At 39.7% G+C, this 21,754-nt stretch overlaps 1 protein-coding gene and 1 non-coding gene across 17 annotated transcripts in view; one reads left to right on the forward strand and one right to left on the reverse strand.

Annotated features, from left to right (window-relative positions):
- Positions 1–21,754, reverse strand: part of PSD3 (pleckstrin and Sec7 domain containing 3) — a 728,752-nt gene that overhangs the window by 435,904 nt on the left and 271,094 nt on the right. The gene's annotated exons all lie outside the window — the stretch shown is intronic.
- Positions 13,960–14,113, forward strand: LOC112204275 (small nucleolar RNA SNORA62/SNORA6 family). Its single transcript, XR_002937847.1, has one exon. It is a non-coding gene; the product is annotated as a small nucleolar RNA SNORA62/SNORA6 family (small nucleolar RNA).

Consider the following 21,754-nt stretch of genomic DNA (forward strand, 5'->3'; position numbering starts at 1 on the left):
CAATCCAACAAGCTGTAGGTCAAGCTTGCAAGATTCTGGAGATGGATGGCAAGTGAAAACATGTGAAGCCAACAGGCCCACTCTTGATTTTGACACGTGGATATTTTCACACCCATGAGATGGATCTGAAGCTTAATACAGAATTGTAATGCGAAAAGCAACACGTGAACAAAATAAATGGACACATAACAGCAGCGTAAATGCCAGGCCTGAGTTAAGCTCCTGGTGATATAACACCCGGGGTTTGGGGTTTTCCGTGACCATTTCCTCTTGTGAGTCTAAGGCACATTACTAAAATGATCTCGTTAATCCTCACAACACCTGATGAGGGGAGTAGGCAACAAATATTTTAATCTCCCATATAAGATGGAAAAAACAAATCACCAATGTGCTGTATAACTTTTCCCAGGATTACAGCTAGCACTCAGTCAGAGAAAACAGTCGAATTGAATCTCAGTAAAGAGTTGACTATACCAGGCTATTTTAAAGAAAATGCTGCTCACTAAGACGGATTTCTTAATTAAGCAGCTGTATACCACATACATTCCAGGTGGACTGCCATTCCACTTCTCACAGAGTTTCCACACCTATACTAGGCTGTCAAACAGAGTCATTTTTCAGGCCAGGTGCGGTGGCTCAGGCCTATAATTCCAGCACTCTGGGAGGCCGAGGCAGGTGAATCACTTGAGGTCAGCAGTTCAAGAACAGCCTGGCCAACACTGCGAAATCCCCATCTCTACTAAAAATACAAAAATTAGCTGGGTGTGGTGGTGCACGCCTGTAACCCCAACTACTCGCAAGGCTGAGGTAGGAGAATTACTTGAACCTGGGAGGTGGAGGTTGCAGTGAGCTAAGATTGCACCACTGAACTCCGGCCTGGGCAACAGAGAGAGACTGTCTTAAAAAAAAAAAAAAAAAAAAAAAACACAAATAGAGTCATTTTAAAAAATACTTCCCTAGACCTCCTGGCTTCCAGTTATGCCCTACAACTGTTCTTCTCAAACAGGGGACTCCTCAGATCCCCAGGGTCACAAACCAGTGTGCCCCAGGAGGACGCAACGTTTCCGGACCAACGGGCACATCTTCTTGGGGCTCAGTTTGAATAGATGGTCATTTAAAATCTGATTTTGATATTTAAATATATTTTTAAATGAAATGCAAAATTGGCATAAAATTTTCAAATTAGTCTTAAAATAAATGATACCTAAAAGCATGCTGCTTTAGGAGATATCACAAGCAAGGCTTGGGTAGGGGGAGAAGGGATGTTAGGTGCACTTTGCTATTAGGTGTAGTTCAGGGAAAACATGTCCAAAAACAGAACAAAGCAACTTAAGAGGAAAAACAATTCCAATCTGCTTGCCTGGTCCAAACCATCCCAGGCAGACAGGAACATATCCTGCCATAAAAGCTTTTACTTGGCTTTCTTTTCACGTGGGCTGTAAGACCTATCAGCATGGAATCCCACTTAGGATTTTCTTTTTTCTTTTTTTTTCTTTTTTTTTTTTTTTTTGAGACGGAGTTTCACTCTCGTTGCCCAGGCTGGAGTGCAATGGCATCATCTTGGCTCACGGCAACCCCTGCCTCCCAGGTTCAAGTGATTCTCCCGCTTCGGCCTCCCAAATAGCTGGGATTACAGGTGTGCACCACCATGCCCGGCTAATTTTGTATTTTTAGTAGAGACGGGGCTTCTCCATGCTGGTCAGGCTGGTCTCAAACTCCCGATCTAAGGTGATCCACTCCCAAAGTGCTGGGATTACAGGCGTGAGCCACCGCGCCTGGCCAGGATTTTCTATTAAAAAATCTTAAGATTACTAGTAGTAAAATGCTATTTCCATATTAAACCTGACAACATCAAAGCTACCTATTGACTCACTTAACTATTTCCAGAAAGCCCAGCAGATACCAGACTTGCCCTGCTGAAGGCCTTTATGAGCTGGTCCACAAAACATCTTAGAACCTTTGACCATCAGGGTAGGGTTCTCTTTACTATTTCAACCAGAAAATTAGAAAATCAAGGAAAGGCAAATGACCTCAGATGTTGGTAGGAGGAATTCCTTTATATTTACTAAAAATATCTACTAGCTGCCAAAAGAGTCACATGATAAAGTTGGTAACCAGAAATGGAGGCATGTGAAAGATACACACGGGTTATCAGGAAAATCAGGTGATGGAAGATACAGGCTTCTCCCAACACAGACTTTTTCCAAGTGCTCAGAATTAGAATTGGGTATCGAGGGCCCATTCACATATTCCTGGGAGCTGCGAGGAGAATTGCTTCCAATATCCAAGTTCCACAAAAGGCTAGCAAAAGATCCAAACCTAAACCACCAAAACCAGACTGGTAACTGCTTTGAGGAACTCACTGAGCACTCTGACCACAGCAGACATTCATCTCAAGCTCCTCACGGTGGCTCCAGATTTATAAACAGAAATTTATGTCCACATTTCTATAGTTCCTGAAATTGCCAGAGAAGGAAATTCTGCACACGCACACAAAACTGTGCACCACTTCAGGGCAGCCACTGGCTTCAATTAAGAAAACCTTATGTTTCTACCCAACATCTGAGATTCTCCAACTCAGAAAACCTCCCTGCAAGTCCAATTCTGACTCATCAGGATTCTCTGACACTGAGGCAAAGTTTACAGGAGACCATAAACTTTAAAAGAAGACTTTAAACTTTATTTTAAAAGCAGAATGTGTATATCTAAATCAATTGCCCTCGTTCAAATGGTCACCTTAGAAAACCACACACGTTATTTCAAGGAATCCTGAGCAAATCATTTGGAATTCCTATTCTGAAAGAACCTTCGACGCCAGTTTTCACATCACACGATGCACGCTTCTTTATAGACATCTCAAGACTAAGGAAAAACTATTTCCCAGCTTGCTGTCACCTAGCTTGCAGAGCACACTTTAAAATGTTGTGGCCTGGGCCAGATGCGGTGGCTCACGCCTGTAATCCCAGCACTTTGGGAGACCGAGGCAGGCAGATCAAGAGGTCAGGAGTTTGAGACCAGCCTGACCAACATGGTGAAACCCCGTCTCTACTAAAAATACAAAAAATTAGCTGGGCATGGTGGTGGCACGCCTGTAATCCCAGCTACTCAGGAGGCTGAGGCAGAAGAATCGCTTGAACCCGGGAGATGGACGTTGCAGTGAGCCGAGATCGCGCCACTGCACTGCAGCCTGCGTGACAGAGCAAAAAAAAATGTCTCCAAAAAAAAAAAAAAAACAACTCCACCCACAAAAATATAAAGGCCCAACACCACTGGGGATATGTTTTTAAAATGCAGTGGGGGATATGAAGACAATTCCAAAGAAAAAAGATTTAGTAGCATGTATTGAGTTATTATAACATCACAGAAATAAGTACATAGCCTTCCAAAGTGTCTACTATGAAAAGGAAAATATTCTTTTAAATCTTTAAATTACAACATAAAACATATTAACTTAATAAACATTTCTTGAGGGGAAGGAGGTAATATTCAGAAATGCCTTCCAGAATGACTTACCTTACTGGAATCTACTTTAGTAACAGCTGTAAAGTGCGAAGCAGTCACATCATAACCATACATTCTCTTAAAAATCCCTCTCCCACAAATATTCGTTGACTGTTAAAGTGTCCTACAAAGCACATTGTCTTAATTCAAACCTGAAAATAAGACATCTAAATTTCGATGCAACAGCAGCCAGCAATAAAATGACTATAATATTAGCTTCACGTTTAATTGCATAGAAATCCATGGTACACCATAAATTTGTGTTAATAACCAGAAAATTTCTGGGTGACAGGGGACTCTGTAATGACAGACAATGTATGCATGTTTTAGTCCTTGTTAAAAAAATTATGTTATACCAACAACTTTTTATTACTGGCCATTTCTAAAGAGAGGTCATATACCTTCTTTGTTTAGCAAAATAATTTAAGACTACATTAATGAAATGCCCTTGATCTTTTGAATGTTCATCTTTAGGTAAATTCAATATTCAAATTACTATATGGGATGTTTCATAACTATTAGCCTTGGCTATCTTACTCCACAGACCTGAATTCCTGTAAACATACCTGTAAGTTAAAGTAAACCCAAGGATCTTTCAAAGTCCAAAAATTATAGTGACGAGGAGCAAATATTCAGGAGGAAATGATAGTTCCATCATTATGGGTCTGTAGACACAACAGATACATGTTCTCCATATAAATATTTTTAAAAAAAAATCTCCCCACAAGGGATTTTTTAAAACAGTGCGCAAAATACCTATAGCTTTAAGAATTTTAAAAGTTTATCTATATTCCTGCTTGCACAGTAAAATTAATAAACACTATCTAGTTTTTTGAAGAAAGAAAGAAACGCTAGGTAAAAGGAAAAACAGGAAACAACCTCAGCCAGGCGTGGTGGCTCACACCTGTAATCCCAGCACTTTGGGAGGCCGAAGTGGGCGGATCACGAGGTCAGGAGATCGAGACCATCCTGGCTAACACGGTGAAACCCCATCTCTACTAAAAATACAAAAAATTAGCCGGGCGTGATGGCGGGCATCTGTAGTCCCAGCTACTCAGGAGGCTGAGGCAGGAGAATGGGATGAACCCGGGAGGCGGAGCTTGCAGTGAGCCGAGATCGCACCACTGCACTCCAGCCTGGGCGACAGAGCAAGACTCTGCCTCAAAAAAAAAGAAAAGAAAAGAAAAGAAAAGAAACAACCTCATTTCCCCCAATATATCTAATCACCGGCAAACCAACATTCCTTATTTTCTTTTATTTGCAATTCGATGAATTCCCTAAAGGTCTGGAAAAACTTCAGCATTTCTAATTAGACTGTAATTTTTCTACCAGACAATCAGACATAGTTTCACCTTTATACAACTTCCCATGTCCTAAATGCCAACATCCTGGCATGCTCCCCATCCATCTTCCTTCTCTTAACAGCACCTGTTTTGAAAAGGTGAAAACATTTAGTCTTTCCTAGAATTGTCCTCTGAAAATCAATCAGTTAAAGATGAGAGGTCTGGATGCGGTGGTTCATGCCTATAATCCCAGCACTTTGGGAGGTGGAGGTGGGAGGAACATATGAGGTTAGGACTTCGAGACCAGCCTGACCAACATGGTGAAACCCTGTCTCTACCAAAAATACAGAAATTAGCTGGGTGTGGCGGTGTGCACCTGTAGTACCAACTACTTGGGAGGCTGTAGTCCCAACTACTTGGGAGGCTGAGACAGGAGAATCACTAGAACCCAGGAGGCAGAGGTTACAGTGAGCCGAGATCACTCCACTGCACTCCACCCTAAGTAACAGAGCGAGACTCTGTCTCAAAAAAAAAAAAAAAAAGACAAAAAAATTCCTAACTGCCACATAAATAGCAATTATCCACCCCAGGGAATGCATTCCTTAATGAGACCATGCAGACTTCACATGTGCTTAGGCAGGAATGAATAAACCCCAGAATCCTAGGCCACAAGTTTAAAACAGTCAAATAAGGACCTTCCTACGTAGATTACAAGTTAAAAACAAAATGGACTCAAGTTAGTTTAGGTAGAAAAGGTGTGTGTTTACTGGCAAGGTTTGGGGAAGCTCCCTGTCTCTGGCAGGGCCGGACACCCAGGCTCAGGCGGGAACAAGCAGGGCAAAGCTCAGCCAAGGTCCTGCCACACCACAGGCTGACCGAGTCACTGCAGCCACCACGGCCTCCCCTCAGTGGACAGTCCCCTCCCATGCGCCTGGGCTCTGGACCCTGAATACTGTCATGAGGACAATACCCCATCAACTGGCCTAGCTGGCCCCAAGAGTCTTCACAAACAGAACCACTCTCCTGAGAAAATACCAGAATGGGTGGGGTTGATTGTGCTCAGATCACAGGCCCAATCTGATGGCCAGAGGTGGGGGAATGAGGCTGCAGCCCCCTGGCTTCAGCACAAGGAGTTTGAGTCCCGCCTCACATCTGCCTTTGAGTCCCTCAAAAAGGAAGGGGACCTGGCACATAAAAAGATAATTCTGCCATGGAGGGATGTGGAAAATAGGATTCGGAGGGTCCCTTCCTGTTCTAAAATACTATAAACAGGCCAGGTGCAGTGGCTCACACCTGTAATCTCAGCACTTTGGGAGGCCAAGGCAGGTGGATCACTTGAGGTCAGGAGTTCAAGATCGGCCTGGCCAACACAGTGAAACCCCGCCTCTACTAAAAATATAAAAATTAGCTGGGCATGGTGGCGGGTGCCTATAATCCCAGCTACTCAGGAGGCTGAGGTAGGAGAATCGCTTGAGCCTGGGAGGCAGAGGTTGCAGTGAGCCAAGATCACGCCACAGCACACCAGCCTGGACAACACAGCAAGACTGTCAAAAAAAATAAAAATAAACAAAATACTATAAAGAGTCAGATGAAGATTTAATGCCTATCATCCTAAACAGAAAAGAAAGGTATGACTCTTACTAATTCAAATAATAAGGAATGAATAGCCTATTTCCTCAATCTATTTTCATAGAGTATGATCTGATGAAAGCTATTCATTAAAACAAACCAAATAGAGTGTCCTTCTGTCAATTAGGCTCCTACTTTATTTATGTACTTCCAGATCCATTTGTCTAATTTCCACTTGTGAAAAGCAAATGGAATTGATTTTCTGCAATGATACTAAATACAACGCTGTTATAATGTTCAGAACAGGTAACAGGAGGGGAGCAGGGAGTCTGTAAGAGACTGCCAGGTGCAGGAATAACAAACAGACAGATGTGATCAAAGAGCAGCAGTTATCACAGGGTCAGATTTTGACTCAACATAGTTAATTCCTGGGAACATTTGAAGGAATCCAACCCCGGAACAAGTTTCACAACAAAACAGTACCTCCACCAATGGAGGCAGCCACTGCTAGGAAGTGAGCAATGTGCTGAATGTGTTCCCCCGAAATTCATATATTAAAACCCTAATCCCAGTATGATGGTATCTGGAGGTAGGGTCTTTATAAGGTAATTAGGTCATAAGGGTGGAGCCCTCATCAATGGGATCAGTGCCTTCATAAAAATAGGCCAGAAAACTAGGTAGCTCTATTTACACCATGTAAGGACACATGTAAACCAGAAAGAGGACACTCACCAAGGATTCTAATCTGAAACTTCCAGCCTCCAGGACTGTGAGACACAAATGTTTGTTGTTTAAGCTATGCTGTGTATGATAATTTACTACAGCAGCTCGAACTAAGACACACAGCATGGAAAGCATCACTGGGCAAGTAGGTAGGCTGGCTGGGCCACCCTTCAAAGGTCCTGTCCAACGAGGTTTTTAAAAAATGATTTTCTAGAGTCTGAAACAAATAAAAGCTGAAATTAACAAGACAAAACTTCGAATTTGGACAAAAATAATAGACCCAATATAGGATAATGTAGACCTGAGTCTTGGGGGTTTATTCGATGGACTACCTCACACAATCTGCGATTCCACTGTAAGGGCAGTGTCCGGCACCCAAAATGCTCGGACCATCTGGGGGTTCTGAGTTCATCTCCAGGTTTCCCATTTTGAAAAGAACACTGACACGTGAAAGTATTGAGACAAGGGTGACAATGATGAAGAGGCAACTGAAAACCCCCTCAAGATGGGGATGATGACATAAGAAAAGAAAAGGGATCTAGATTTGTCTGCTTAGGCTGCTATAACAAGACAGCAGACTGAGTGGCTTAAGCAACAGACATTTTTCTCAAAGTTCTGAAGGCTGGACCAAGTCCAAGAGCATGGTGCCATCTGGGTTGGATTCTGGTGGTGGCCCTCTTACTAGCTTGGAGACAGCCACCTTCTTGCTCTTGTCCTCAGATGGTCTTTCCTGTGTGTATACACTCTGGTGTCTCTTCCTCTTCTTGGAAGAACACCAGTCCTACTGGATTAGGGGCCCATCCTTATGACCCCATTTAACCTTAACTACTTCCTCAAATGCCCTACCTCCAAATACAGTCAGCACACTATGGGTTAGGACTTGAACATGTGAATTTTAGGGAGATACAAGTCAGTTCATAACAGGACTCAATCCTAAGTATATGAAAGGCCATATCTGAAAAGGATACCAATTGGATCTCTATCGCTCTAGATGGCAGAATTAGACATGAAGTGGGAGTATTAGAGTTGGACTAGATGAAGTTTAAGCTTCTTTCACTCTGCTGTTATTATTAAACTATAGAATATGAGTTACTAAGGACTTACTATGAACCAAACTTTGTGCTGATCAAATCTTTCTGTCCATTCTGAGGTCGATACTGCTATTATGACCATTTACTGTTCTTTACAAATGGAGGCCTGCTCTTGCACAGTGTCACATTGCTGTTAAGTAGCAGGACAGGATCCCAGACCATCACACTCCAAAGCCACCCAATCTAGCTTTTAACCATTGAGTAGCCTACAATACAAATGATAAAATAACTCCATTTACCAATAGAAAATCACACAGAAGAAAATGAAAATACTAATAACCATATTACCACCATCATTTATTTTTCTATGTACCAGTTCTCTCCATAGATTGTCAGAGTTAATCTTCACTTCAAGCCAAGGTAGGCATTATTATGCCCATGTTACAGATAAAGAAAAAGGCTCAAAAAGCCTTCCTCAAACTCAGACAGTGACTAAAAACATGTGGGGAACAGGATTCAAACCAACCTCTGAGTTATTTCAAATGCAAATCTTTTATGTCAATTACAATGCACTCCAACTAGGATCTGACTTGGCTCAGGCCCTGGGATCTGATAGACTTCAAAATCCTCTGAAACTGACCACATTTCCCAGGGGGGGCCGCACATAACCCACACACTGCCTTTAAGAGAGAAAAAGACGCAAGGAGAGCAAATTCTATGAAATGAAATCAGGCTTTCCACTACCAAATCCTGTGCCATTCGGCAAGAACTTAGGGAGCCCCACTACACGCTAGTCCCAGGGAACACACAGAGCAACAAGCAAAAGGAAACCCCACTCCCCTGGACCCTACATTCTAGTGGAGGGAGACTGAAGGAACCAGCCTCCAATGTAACACATCAAGTCAAAAAAAAAAAAAAAACAGTGAAGGGGCAGAGGAACAGGGGTGGAGCGTTGAGTGCTGTTTCAGAATCAATGATCAGGCTGGGCTTGGGTTTAAACTGCTGCAAAGGAGCACAGAAGACCTGCTAGCTATACATCCAGCAGGTCCTGCAGTCTTGACTACAGCCTGGTATTTCCTTGCTTTTCACTGGAGGAAAGGGTGGACCGCAGTGCTAATTACAAACAGGTCAAAGGGAAAAAAAAATACAAAATCTTTTTCCTTGACCAGAAGGGAAGCAGTTACCACGCACTGTTGCCATGGCATTGGAGAAATAGAAAAAGCAACATTCTAAGTACCAGAGTATGAAAAGAAACACAACAGTGAGGAAAGGACAAGAGGCTGGCAGAGGTTTCACTCCCTGCAGTGCTGAGGCCTGCTGGGTGGCAGGTGGGAAGCAAAGCTTTCAAAAGGGACAAGGGTTGGAAGGGTGGGGAAGAGCAAAAGCTCAGAGCTATTAAGGAAAAGGTCTCTGCCTAGTCCCCCCGTTTTCTACGTCCCTAATATATCAGGGTACTTAATAAAATAGTTGCAGAAAAATAAAAATAAAAGAACACCAAGTTTCTGAAATGCACAGAATAATTCCAGATAAACATTTTCTGAAATTTTTTTTTTCTTTTTGCCAATATGTACCATAGGCTTCAGCCAGCTAACTTACTACTGATGTGATTCTGTATGGCTCAGGAGTAGAAGGCTATAACTGGTGGGATGGAAGGAATATGCTAAAAGTCACGCAGACGAGGGTTTGTAGCCGATTTCTGCCATTTACAACTATGGAACTATAGATAAGTCACTTGGCTTACCCAAGTCCCTCATTCTTTATCTATAAGATTAAAATAGAAAGAGTAAAAGAGATAACAAGTATAAAGGTTGACTTATGATAGTATATTAATAAACATTCATTCCTTTCCTGCAACAGTTCCAGTATCTTTTGCTCTAATACCATCAGTGTTGGGAAGGTTCATTCCACTGTTAGATAACTGATTTTATAAAATTTTAAAAATTGCACATATAGTCAAAATCCTTCTTAAGGCATGAACAGGCAATTCACAAAGGAAGAAATACTAACTGCAAATAAACATAAGGAAAATGTCTCAATGTTAATTCATAATAAAAAAAATACACATTGGCCAAGAGTTTTAAAAATAATATTATGTAATATCATTGGTTATTGAGAAATAGGCACCCTGACATACCCTGATGGTCAACCTACTTTTATCATTCTTCTAGAGAGACAGAAAATACGAATCAATGCCTTAAAAATGTATATTCCCTTCCATCCACCATTTACACTTCTAAGAAATTTCCAGAGAAAATAATAAATGGATGTTCTTGACAGCATTGTAATGAAAAACTAGAAGCAACAAAAGTCCCACCATTCACATAAACTATAATATCACCATAAAATGTAAAATACAGTCATTAAAATGCTTATACTAGGAAGACATTTGCAATGCATAGGAGAATTCAAAATCTAATTTCTTTATTTTACAGAGAGCTTATAAAAATTATTAAAAATAAAACTATTCAATAAAACCACGAAGACAGTTTACAAAAAAAGAAATACAAATGCCCAATAAACATACATTGTATAACCTTATTATTAAATAAATCACAAATTACATTGAAATACTATTTTCCACTAATTAAAAATTGTAGCATCTGTGATACCCAGGACTAGAAAGGTATGGTGACACAGGCAATTTCATACCCTTATGGTAGGAGTATACGTGGACATTACTAATGTTTACCAATACCAAGGTTTTCTCCATCTCTGACCCCCTTGAAGCTGGGCATATGTAGTTAGCAGTAGTCAAGTTCCAAAAGGGTCCAAATCACAGATTTCACTTACTACATGACACAAGAACTATTTAACCTCGTTATGTCTTAATGTCTTCAAAGGTAAAACAGGGATAATAACAATAATCTACCTCATAGGGATATTCTGAGAATTCAAGCATAGTGCATGGCACACAGTATTACTAATAATAATATAAATCACAGATCGTACTATGTAGCAGGCACTGTTCTATGCATTTATCCATAGTAGCTGATTTTATCACTCAATAAACAGTACCATTAGTATGAGAATATTGCCGCATTGCTTGTAATTGCAAATATCTGAAAACAATCAAATTGTCCATCAATAGTTAAGGGGACAGTTAAACCAAAGTATACAAAGGACGTATATGTGGCTGTTATAGAGAATGAGGTAGTTCTGTACATGCTGATAGAGAAAGATTTTTTTAAAAATAGAGAAAGACTATTGTTTGACTTTGTTTTTAAAGTCTAACGGTATGAGTGTGGTTAAGAAATGGTGGGTGGATCATCTGAGGTCAGGAGTTGGAGACCAGGCTGGCCAACATGGTGAAACCCCATTTCTACTAAAAATACAAAAATTAGCCAGGTGTGCTGGTACATGCCTGCAATCCCAGCTACTTGGGAGGCTGAGGCAGGAGAATCGCTTGAACACAGAAGGCGGAGGTTGCAGTGAGCTGAGACTGCCCCACTGCACTCTAGCCTGGGCAACAGAGCAACACCCTATCTCAAAAAAAAAAAAAAAAAAAAAAATTGGGTTCTTGAGCCAGACTATCTGAGCTCATTTCCTACTAGCTGTATGGCTTTGGGAATTATCTTAAACACTTAGCCTCAGTATCCTCATCTGTAAAACAGGATTAATAATAGCAACTACTTCTGATGGCTTTTGTGGGGATTAAAGGAGCTAACAGATAAAACAGTCCCCCTGGCATACAGTCAGCAGCCAACTAATGTTATTTGCTTTATTACTAATCATTTTAACATGTCAAATGGACTGAGAGATAATGGGCCTTTTTATTTTCTTTATACTTATCTGTATTTAAAAAGATAGAGAGATTTGTCTTTTGAAAATACAAAATTGTATTCTGATATGAGAGATGTATAGAACACGTCATATGAGAAATGTTAGTAAAAAACAGTACATACAGCCCAAAGTCATTTTTATTAAAATATATTTAATGTTATGTAAATAAGTGTACATTAAAAATTTAGACATGCACTAAAATATTACCAGTGGTCTCTCTGGGAGATGGATTATAAATTATTTATATTTTCTTCTTTTTACTTATCCCTATTTTCTGATTTTCCTAAAATCAACACACGTTACTTATGCAATAAGATTTTAACTGTCGTAATTTATTTCCAAGCATAGAAGTCACAAAGGAAGAGGTTAAACTGAGAGGCTTCCAATGATGTAACCAGAGATGGACTTTTGAGCAAAAACAAGTAAACAATACGTGATTTACTGAGAACCTATACGTTCGATATCATGACGCTAGCAAGGAAAACAGCAATTGATCATCAGTACCTAAGACTGCCATTCTCCATTGGGCCAGGCTCCCACCTGACTTTAGGGAGGGATATGAAAGCCAGAATCTGGCCCCAGGTAAATGCAATAGGAGCCAAAGCAGGTAACACAGCTCAGAGCTGAAGTTTGCTGAAAAGTCCAGAGGGCACTGCCTGCAAGGCTAAAAGCAACACTGCACGTCCACACGCTGGGTTTCAACACCTTTTTCACAGCAGCAAATCCATAACGGACTCTGAGTGAACTGGGAAAGAATAACTAAAACATTCAAAATACTTCCAGAAAATCAGTTTGCATGATGACTTCTCTTACTATGTTCAGCTCTGAGTAAGCAAGGAAGGTCACAGGATTTTGTTCAGATTTGGAAGTAGAAAGGGAAACGTGAGGTTATACTCAGGAAATCCTTTTGCTAAGATTCAAAAAATCTGAAAATTAACAAATTCTAAAACACACACATTTCAATTTGCCCCTTCTCTCCTTAACATCTCTCCATAACCTGAGATGGCTACACCTACGGTTGGACTGGACTAGAGGCAATAAACACAGACACAGTAACCCCAACATGGGGTTTACAGCGCAGGAATGAGGAGGAGCCAGTGGCAGGTATAGAATGTTCCCACACCTCAACCACTGCCAGGCTCCGCAGCTCACTGACGCATCAGACACTGCTTCAGAGCACTGCTTTATTGGTACCACTTCTGAGAAGCAGCAAAGCAGACATACGTCTTTCTTTATCATCTTCTCTGTCTCTCAATCCCTCTCAATGACAATGACTCATTCTCTCTTTCAACCTCTCTCCCTTCCTCTCTCCTACCCTCTACCCTCATTCCCACCCCCTTATCACTACACTAAGGCCAGCAAGAAGCCACAACCACAGAAGAGCTTCCAGGCAGCAGTGAAACAGTTCAGTCTCAAAGAAAGCCAGTCAGGAGTCCAAATGCCTGTGTTCCTTCTGGAGTTCGCTATATGACCTCACTATAATCCCTTCACCACTGTGGGCTTATTTTCTCATCTGGAGGATGAATGGGTAAGAAGAGACTTCTGAGGTCTTTTTCCTGCTTTAAAATTCTGTGATTTCACAATAACTGAATACAGTCACTAAACGAGAAACCACCAGGACACTGGGGGGCGGCCAGCACATAGCCATCTTTGTTGTATTTTTCATTGCAGGCTTCCAAAATTTCTGTTGCCAAGAAGTATATCCAACTAGACCCTCGGCCGATGTTTTAATTTTTATACACCGTAATTAAAAGCAGAATGACTTGCTTTTACTTTGGATTATGTAATTTCTTTCTATTCATAATGAGCAGCTCTTACACGATGCCAAGTGAGTTTTCTCTTAGGCAGCACATTCTTACTCAACCAGAGAACTGTTGGCATTTGGATTAATAGAATCAATAATATCTTTCATTCCAAAACCAGAAATTGCTGTTTTGATATGGTCTGCCCACAGTTCTTCCAAGGAAAATATTTTTATTATTTTACTACTAATATCTCCTTACAGCTTATACATGAGTGAAGCATTTATTTTTATATTAAATAAATCATGCTCTTTAAAATAAAAATGAATATATTCTTCTTGTTAGAGCTCAGAGTTGAGGCCAGTGACTGGCCAATGAACTCACAAGTGTAGACAGGGTGTTACGTAAGGGACAAGTTTTTCACTAACACCACAAGAGTCTCTGGCCCAATGAGAGGAGTTTAATAGAAATTCTTGCTACAACTAAAAGAAAGAAAAGAAGAAATAAAAGAATATACTCTACTACTGTAAAATCTACTTAAGAAAAAGTAGGTTATCAGGTCTTTATTGCAGAAAGTGGTTTTTATTTCTTCTCTGCTGTGGAAACAAACCTCCAAATCATTGAAAGGTGGAACAGTATCCTTCTACAGAAATCAGATTTAATCTTGACAGAATTAAATAAGAATCACTCATTATACACTGATCTATGTTTTAGCAATTATACACTGATCTATGTTTTAGCAGATATTATGGAAAACTCAAAGGTGTAACAGGTTCTCTGCCCTGCAAAGAGTTTACAATCTCATATGGAAATCAAATGTACACACATGATAAATGCTACTTAAAGACCTACTGCCTGCCAAACACTATGGAAGGCACGAGGTATGTGAGTGAGACTCCCCCTCTGCCAAAAAGTTCCTCACAAGCGGGTAAGAAAGCCAGACCTGAGTAACCCAGACAGTGCTAACCTCCCAGGACCACCTCCGCTGCACTTAGAGTGGGAAGTCCAGTGGCTTTCCTAAGAATGTGGTGGCTTCCAGGGTAGACAGACAGGGAAGGAGATGGAGGTAGCTTATCTTATGGTCACCTCTTGTCATTTCTCATCTCCTGGAGGTATTCCCTCTCTGTCAAGTGAAAGTAGCACCTAGTTGGGTTGGTTGGTTGGTTCGTTGGTTGGTTGGTTGGTTGGTTGGGTTTTATCAGTCTGACAATCTTTTATCTTTTAATTGGTACATTTAGAACATACACATTTAATATAATTACAAATACATTAGGGTTTACATCTACCATCTTATTTGTGCTATTCATCTCATCTATTTTATCCTTCTCTCCTTTCTTGCCTCTTTTTTATTTAGTTTTGTTTTTATTTTTCCCTCTCTCCCTCCACATACGCTCAAGTTTAGATGCTATACACTGCTTTTAGGCTTTCATTATCCTAGAAATTACAATAAATATATCCAACTGATGAAAGTGTAAAGTTAATCAGTTATTTGACCCTTCTGCCTGATCTTAAAACACCTGAATACTATTTACACCCTTCACCATCCCCACTCCTAATTCGGAACACTGAGTGCTTCAGCCACAGTGAACCTCTTTCAGTTCCCTGAACTCTTTTCACAGCTTCTGATCGCTGATCTTCGCACTTGGCTACTCCCCCTAACTGGAATACCACCCTCTTCTCCTCACACCCTCTTCCCAACCTGGCTAAATCTTTTACACCTCTCAGGTCCTAGTTTCAGAGAGTTATTTGCACCCTGGCTCCCCTGTCCCTGCCCCCCTCCCCCGTGAGTTTCCCTTTATTATGCCTGTCTTCCCTGCTAGACATTAAGTTACAACAGTCAATGACTGCTGGGCACCTAGACTGTAACATAAGGGTCCACCAGGATACTGCTAGCCCTCAGCACCACATAATGGATACTCAATAAATATCTGTTGAATGAACAGATGAATGAAATATAGTGGTTTTAAGACATATAGAAATCAGGAAAGAAGCAAGAAAAGTCACAGGTCACCCCTCAACACACATACAAAAAAAGCCCACTTATTATTGAAGCAGAAAGACTACTATGGTGATTTAAAGAGTGCAGGCTCCAGTGCCAGACTAAACGAATTGAAGCCCAGATTCTATCACTTACTAGTGGGTGACCTTGGATAAGGTACTCAATGTCCCTGTGTCTTTGGAAAATAGACATAACCATAAAACAAACTCATCAGGTTGTTATAAGGAACAAGTAAGCTAGCACTTGAAAAGTATTTAGAATACTTCCTGTTAAGATTCTGTATATACAGGCATACTCTGGAGATTTTGTGGGTTCAATTCCAGACCACAACAATACAGTGAATATCACAATAAAGCAAACATTACAATAAAGTGAATCACTCCAGTGATTCACAGTGAATATAAAAGTTGTTGACACTATACTGCAGTCTATTAACTGTGGAAGAGCATTCTGTCTGAAAAGAAAACAATGTCAATGTACACATCTTGATTAAAAAATACTTTATTGCTAAAAAAAATACTGACAACCATCTGAGGCTTCAGTAAGTTGTAATCTTTTTGCTGATGAAAGGTCTTGCCTCATTACTGATGGCTGCTGACTGATCAGGGTGGTAGCTGCTGAAGGCTGAGGTGGCTGTGGCAACTTAAAAAATAAGACAAAAATGAAGTTTGTCACATCAATGGTCTCTTAAGACAACAGATTTTTCTGTAGCATACAATGTTGTTTGACAGCATCTTACCCACAGTAGAGCTTCTTTCAAATCTGAAGTCAATCCTCTCAAACCCTACACTACTTTATCAACTAAGTTTATGGAATATTCTAAATCCTTTGTTATCATCTGAACAATGTTCACAGCATCTTCACCAGGAGTAAATCCTATCTCAAGAAACCACTTTCTTTGTTCATTCATAAGAAGCTACTCCTCATCCACTAATGGTGCATCCTGGAATTGTAGTAATTCAGTCATATCATCAGGCTCCATTTTTAATTCTAGTTCTCTTGCTATTTCCATCAAATCTGTAGCTACTTTCTCCACTGCAGTCTTGAACTCACCCCTAAAGTTATCCATGAGGGTTGGAATCAACTTCTTCTAAACTCCTGTTCATGTTAGTATTTTGATGTCCTCCAATGAATCACAAATGTTCTTAATGGCATCTAGAATGGTGAATTCTTTTCAGAAGGCTTTCAATTGACTTTGCCCACATCCATCAGATAAATTACTATCTATAGCAGCTACAGACTTATGAAATATATTTCTTAAATAATAAGACTTAAAAGTCAAAATTACTCCTTGCGTCATTGGTTGCAGAATGAATGCTGAGTTAACAGGCATGAAAACAACATACATCTCCTTGTAGATTTACATAAGTGCTCTTGGGTGACTAGGTGCATTGTTGTAGAGCAGTGATATTTTGAAATAAATATTCTTCTAAGCAGTAGGCCTCAACAGTTGGCTTCAAATATTCAGTAAACCATGCTGCTAATAGACATCCTGTCATACAGGCTTGGTAGTTACATTTATAGAGCACGAGTAGAGTAGATCTAGCATAATTCTGAAGGGCCCTAGGATTTTTAGAATGGTAAATGAGCAATGGCTTCAACTTCAAGTCACCAGCTGCATTAGCCCCTAACAAGAGTCAGCCTGTCTTTTGAAGCTTTGAAGCCAGGCATTGACTTCTCTGTAGCTATGTAAGTTCCAGACAGCATCTTCTCCCAATAGAAGGCTGTTTTGTCTACATTGAAACTGTGATGTTTAGCATAGCCTCATTCATCAATGGTCTTAGCTAGCTCTTCTGAATAACTTGATGCAGCTTCTACATCAGCAATTGCTGCTTCACCTTTATGTTATAAAGATGGCCTCCTTCCTTAAACCTTATGAACCAATGTCTGCTAGCTTCCAATTTTTCTTCTGCAGCTTCCTTACCTCTACCTCTCTCGGCCAAGAATTGGAGGCCTGCTCTGAATTAGATTTTGTTTTACGTAAATGTTGTAGCGATTTGATCTTCCATTCAGATGACTCAGATTTGCTCCATATCAGCAATAAGGCTTCTGCTTTCTTATCTTTCACATATTCACTGAAGAAGCACTTTGAATTTCCTACCAGAACTTTTCTTTTATATTCACAACTTGGCTAACTGTTGGTGCAAGAGACCTAGCTTTTGGCCTGGCTTCAAAATGCCCTTCTCACTAAGCTTAATCATTTATTTGATTTCAAGTGGAAAACATGCAACTGTTCCTTCCACGTGAACACTTAGAGGCCATTATAGAGTTATGAATTGGATTAATTTCATATTGTTGTGTCTCAGGGAATAGCGGGACAGGGGAAGGACCAGTCGTGGAGCAGTCAAAACATACGACAATTTTTAAGTTCTCCATCTTACATGGACACAGTTCTTGGTGTCCCAAAGCAATTACAAGAGTAACATCAAAAATCACTGACTGGTGCAGTGGCTCATGCCTATAATCCTACCATTTTGGGACGCCGAGGCAAGAGGATTGCTTGAGTCCAGGAGCTGGAGACTAGCCAGGGCAACATAGCCAGACTCCATCTCTACAAAAAAAAAAATGTTTTAACCAGCTGGATATGGTGGCATGCGCTGTAGTCCCAGCTACTAAGGAGGCTGAGACAGGAGGATCATCTGAGCCCAAAAAAGTTCAAGATTGCAGTGAAATATGATTGTGCTACCATACTCCAGCCTGGGCAACAAAGTGAGACACTATCTCATTATTTAAAAAAAAAAAAAAAAAAATCACTGATCACAGATCATAACAATAGGTATAATAATAATAATGAGAAAGTTTAAAATATTGCAAGAATTACAAAAAGGTGACAGAGAGACACAAAGTGAGCACAGTGGGAAAATGATGCTGAAAGACTTGCTCCACACAAAGTTGCCACAAACCTTCAATTAAAATAATAATAATAATAAAAATAATATCTACAAAGCACAATAAAACAAGCTATGCCTATATGTTTACAATAGAGCTGACTCTCTAGTTGTTAAATCACATAACTGAACTACACAATTCTCAACAGATCCTTACTTAAAGCCCAGGTATTCATACATTAAAATGATCCTAACATAATGTCTTTACATTATGGTACAAATTTATAGCCCATGAAGACAACATCACTGCATTAAAATATTTGAAAACAATCAACCAGAATTATTTTAAAAAGTTAAACAGTATTAAGTGCATACATTAAAAATACCCCAAAAATGGGGCAGTAATACATTTTTTAAAGAATGCTCTCAAAAAATGTTATCAAAGAAACTATTTGAGCATTTGAAGCAAAAATTTTCAGTTTTTAAAATGAGGCCACAATATAATTTTGTGAATTCTGTAGTCTTACCAAATTGTATTATAATTCCTTAATTGTAGCTATAAAAATGTTGAGGTTTTTAATTTTTTCACATTTGAAATTATCCAAATAATAAAAGTAAATATTCACTATTATCCCATAAGACAGACAAAAAAGATCATACTCCTGCCAACCTGACTGTGGGGTAGTACAGCCAAGCTGCAGTGCACAAGGCAAAGACCTTGGAGGCTGTGAAGGCAGCCAGTTTCCCCTCACAGATCCACCAACTTAACCAGCTCAATGTCACCAGGAAATGGTCCTAACCCTGACCCATCACGCTTCGCTTTTTTGTTTTGGCGGTGGGGGGACAGAGTCTCACTCTGTTGCCCAGGCTGGAGTATGGTATTGTCATCTTGGATCACTGCAACCTCTGCCCTCCAGGTTCAAGCGATTCTCGTGTCTCAGTCTCCGGAGTAGCTGGGATTGCAGGTGCCCGCCACCACACCCGGCTAATTTTTATATTTTTAGTAGAGATGGGGTTTCGCCATGTTGGCCAGGCTGGTCTCGAATTCCTGAGCTCAAATGATCTGCCTGCCTTGACCTCCCAAAGTGCTGGGATTACAGGCGTGAGTCACCGCGCCCGGTCATCCTTTGCTTTTATAGAGTGGAGGCCTGCCCTGTCTTTACCTGGTTCTGGAACTGAAATACTATAGCTCCTATAAAATTATGAGCCTTTGGATTCTCATTAAAATGAACAAACACAAGCACAGACGTCTGCATATAGAATATCTGGGGCCCTAAATTCCCTAATACTTAAGAATACAATCACTGTCCTATTGTGTTTCTTGCTTATTTATCCTAATAGGAAGGCACCAGGAATTCCCTAGTTAAGGGATGATATAAAACATATTTTGAATGAAAGCTGCAATAAAGCTACAAACTATGATTTGGGGTCTTTGCTTAAGTCTGAGATACTTGGGGACTTTATCATGAAACATTAGTTTACTTGTCTTTTGTCAAGAGTAATTGCCTAAACTTGAATAGAAATATGAGCTTTTTCAGTTAAACATACTCCTAAAAATAGCATTTTCTTCTGGGATTTGACTACTAAAAGCAGACATTTCAATGAAGTCAATGGCACTTATCAGTAAAAAATCATTTTTTAAGTTGTAATGAGATCTTTTCTTTCTAAATATTAAAATATTAGAATGATGTATTTCATTTTCCTAGAAGTCAATTAAACATTTCCTATTTAGTTTGGACATTCATGGATACTTTTTTTACTGGATACTTTCTAACTCTAAATTAATAGTATTATATTATAATTACATTTTATTATTATAGTTTGCTGTCAATATTCTACCTCACTTTGTTACTCAAAGTTCTATTTAAAGACCAAGATTACCGTTGTATCTAAAATTCCTAGGTCACAAAATGTAGGGTAGCACAGCAGTAGAACCTTAAAATACACATTGGATAATGATGTAACAAAACCTCATTAACTTAGATTAATTGTGCAGGGTCAAAATGAATTTAGGAGTTTTATCTTAAATAGAAAATAATTTTGATGCTTTCACATACAGAGAATAACTGAAATTGGGTTAACAGTAGAGGTCCCTGGAGAAACTGCATTAATGAATAGATATAAATGACTGTCATTAGAATTTCAGTTATCAAGTTTTCAAAGGCACATAAATTGTTTTCGCCCCTTGGTGTTAAGTTTTTTACTTGTTTTTGTTAGTGCTTTTATTTTGTCTTTACTGTCAAATACTGGGTACCTCATATGAGTTGCACTGTGTTTCTGATTTAATTTCCAGAACTCGCTTGCAAGGTTGGTATTATTACCCCATTTTGTATCAGAAAAATACACTCAAGGATCAGAGAATTCAGTAAGGTCTCTCTGGCTTTTTTTGCTTCACTACACATTCTCAGGAAGTCCATAAGCTCTTTCTTGAGATAAAATGGTCTCAGCAAAAAAAAAAAAAAAAAAAAAGTTCAATGTTTGAAAAAACAAATCTCACAAGCATTTTATTAATGGTGCTGTATTTCTTTATCCGGTTAGTAGATATATTACTATGGCTCTTTTTGAAGAGTTAGACACTTCACTTATCGCTGAATGCCCCTAAAGTATTCTTTAAACCCAACGGGCTAACGTAGCCATTTGCAAACTGGGTACAAAAGAGAGTACTCCATTAAGGGAAGACCAAGATGAGGCAGAACAAAGAGCCAGCAGTGGGCAGATAAGGAACTTCTTCCCATGCCTAATCCATGAGGACTTGAGGAAAAAAATCAACTCACTTTTCCGGACCTCACACACCGTGGGCCTACTTTAACCCATTTATGCCTAGTGTTCCATTATTGGAACGCTAAGCTTGTGGGAGTTATGTATATCCTACTGCTCAAGGTCATCGCCAAGGTCTGATCTTTTTACAAAAAAAATTTGCAACCTCCGGCACAAATGGGTTAATGGTGCCGTCACAGGAAGGCGAACAACATACTATGCATAATAGTGCTTTGCAAACTATACCTAATAATTTGGTAAAACATTTTCACTCCACCCTTTTGTTTTTAAAAGATATACAACACTCGCGGTATTATTTATTATGTTTTAGAAGAAAATTTTTTGAGGTTTAGATAAAATTTTAAAACTACCAGGAAATAAATGAGATTTATTTTAGAGAAATTTATTTTATTTTTTATTTTATTTTTTATATATTTTTTTAAGACGGAGTCTCGCACTTTCACCCAGGCTAGAGTGCAGTGGCGCAATCTCGGCTCACTGCAAGCTCTGCCTTCCAGGCTCACGCCATTCTCCTGCCTCA

The sequence above is a fragment of the Pan troglodytes genome, chromosome 7 (genome assembly GCF_028858775.2).
Source record: "Pan troglodytes isolate AG18354 chromosome 7, NHGRI_mPanTro3-v2.0_pri, whole genome shotgun sequence".
NCBI lineage: Eukaryota > Metazoa > Chordata > Mammalia > Primates > Hominidae > Pan > Pan troglodytes.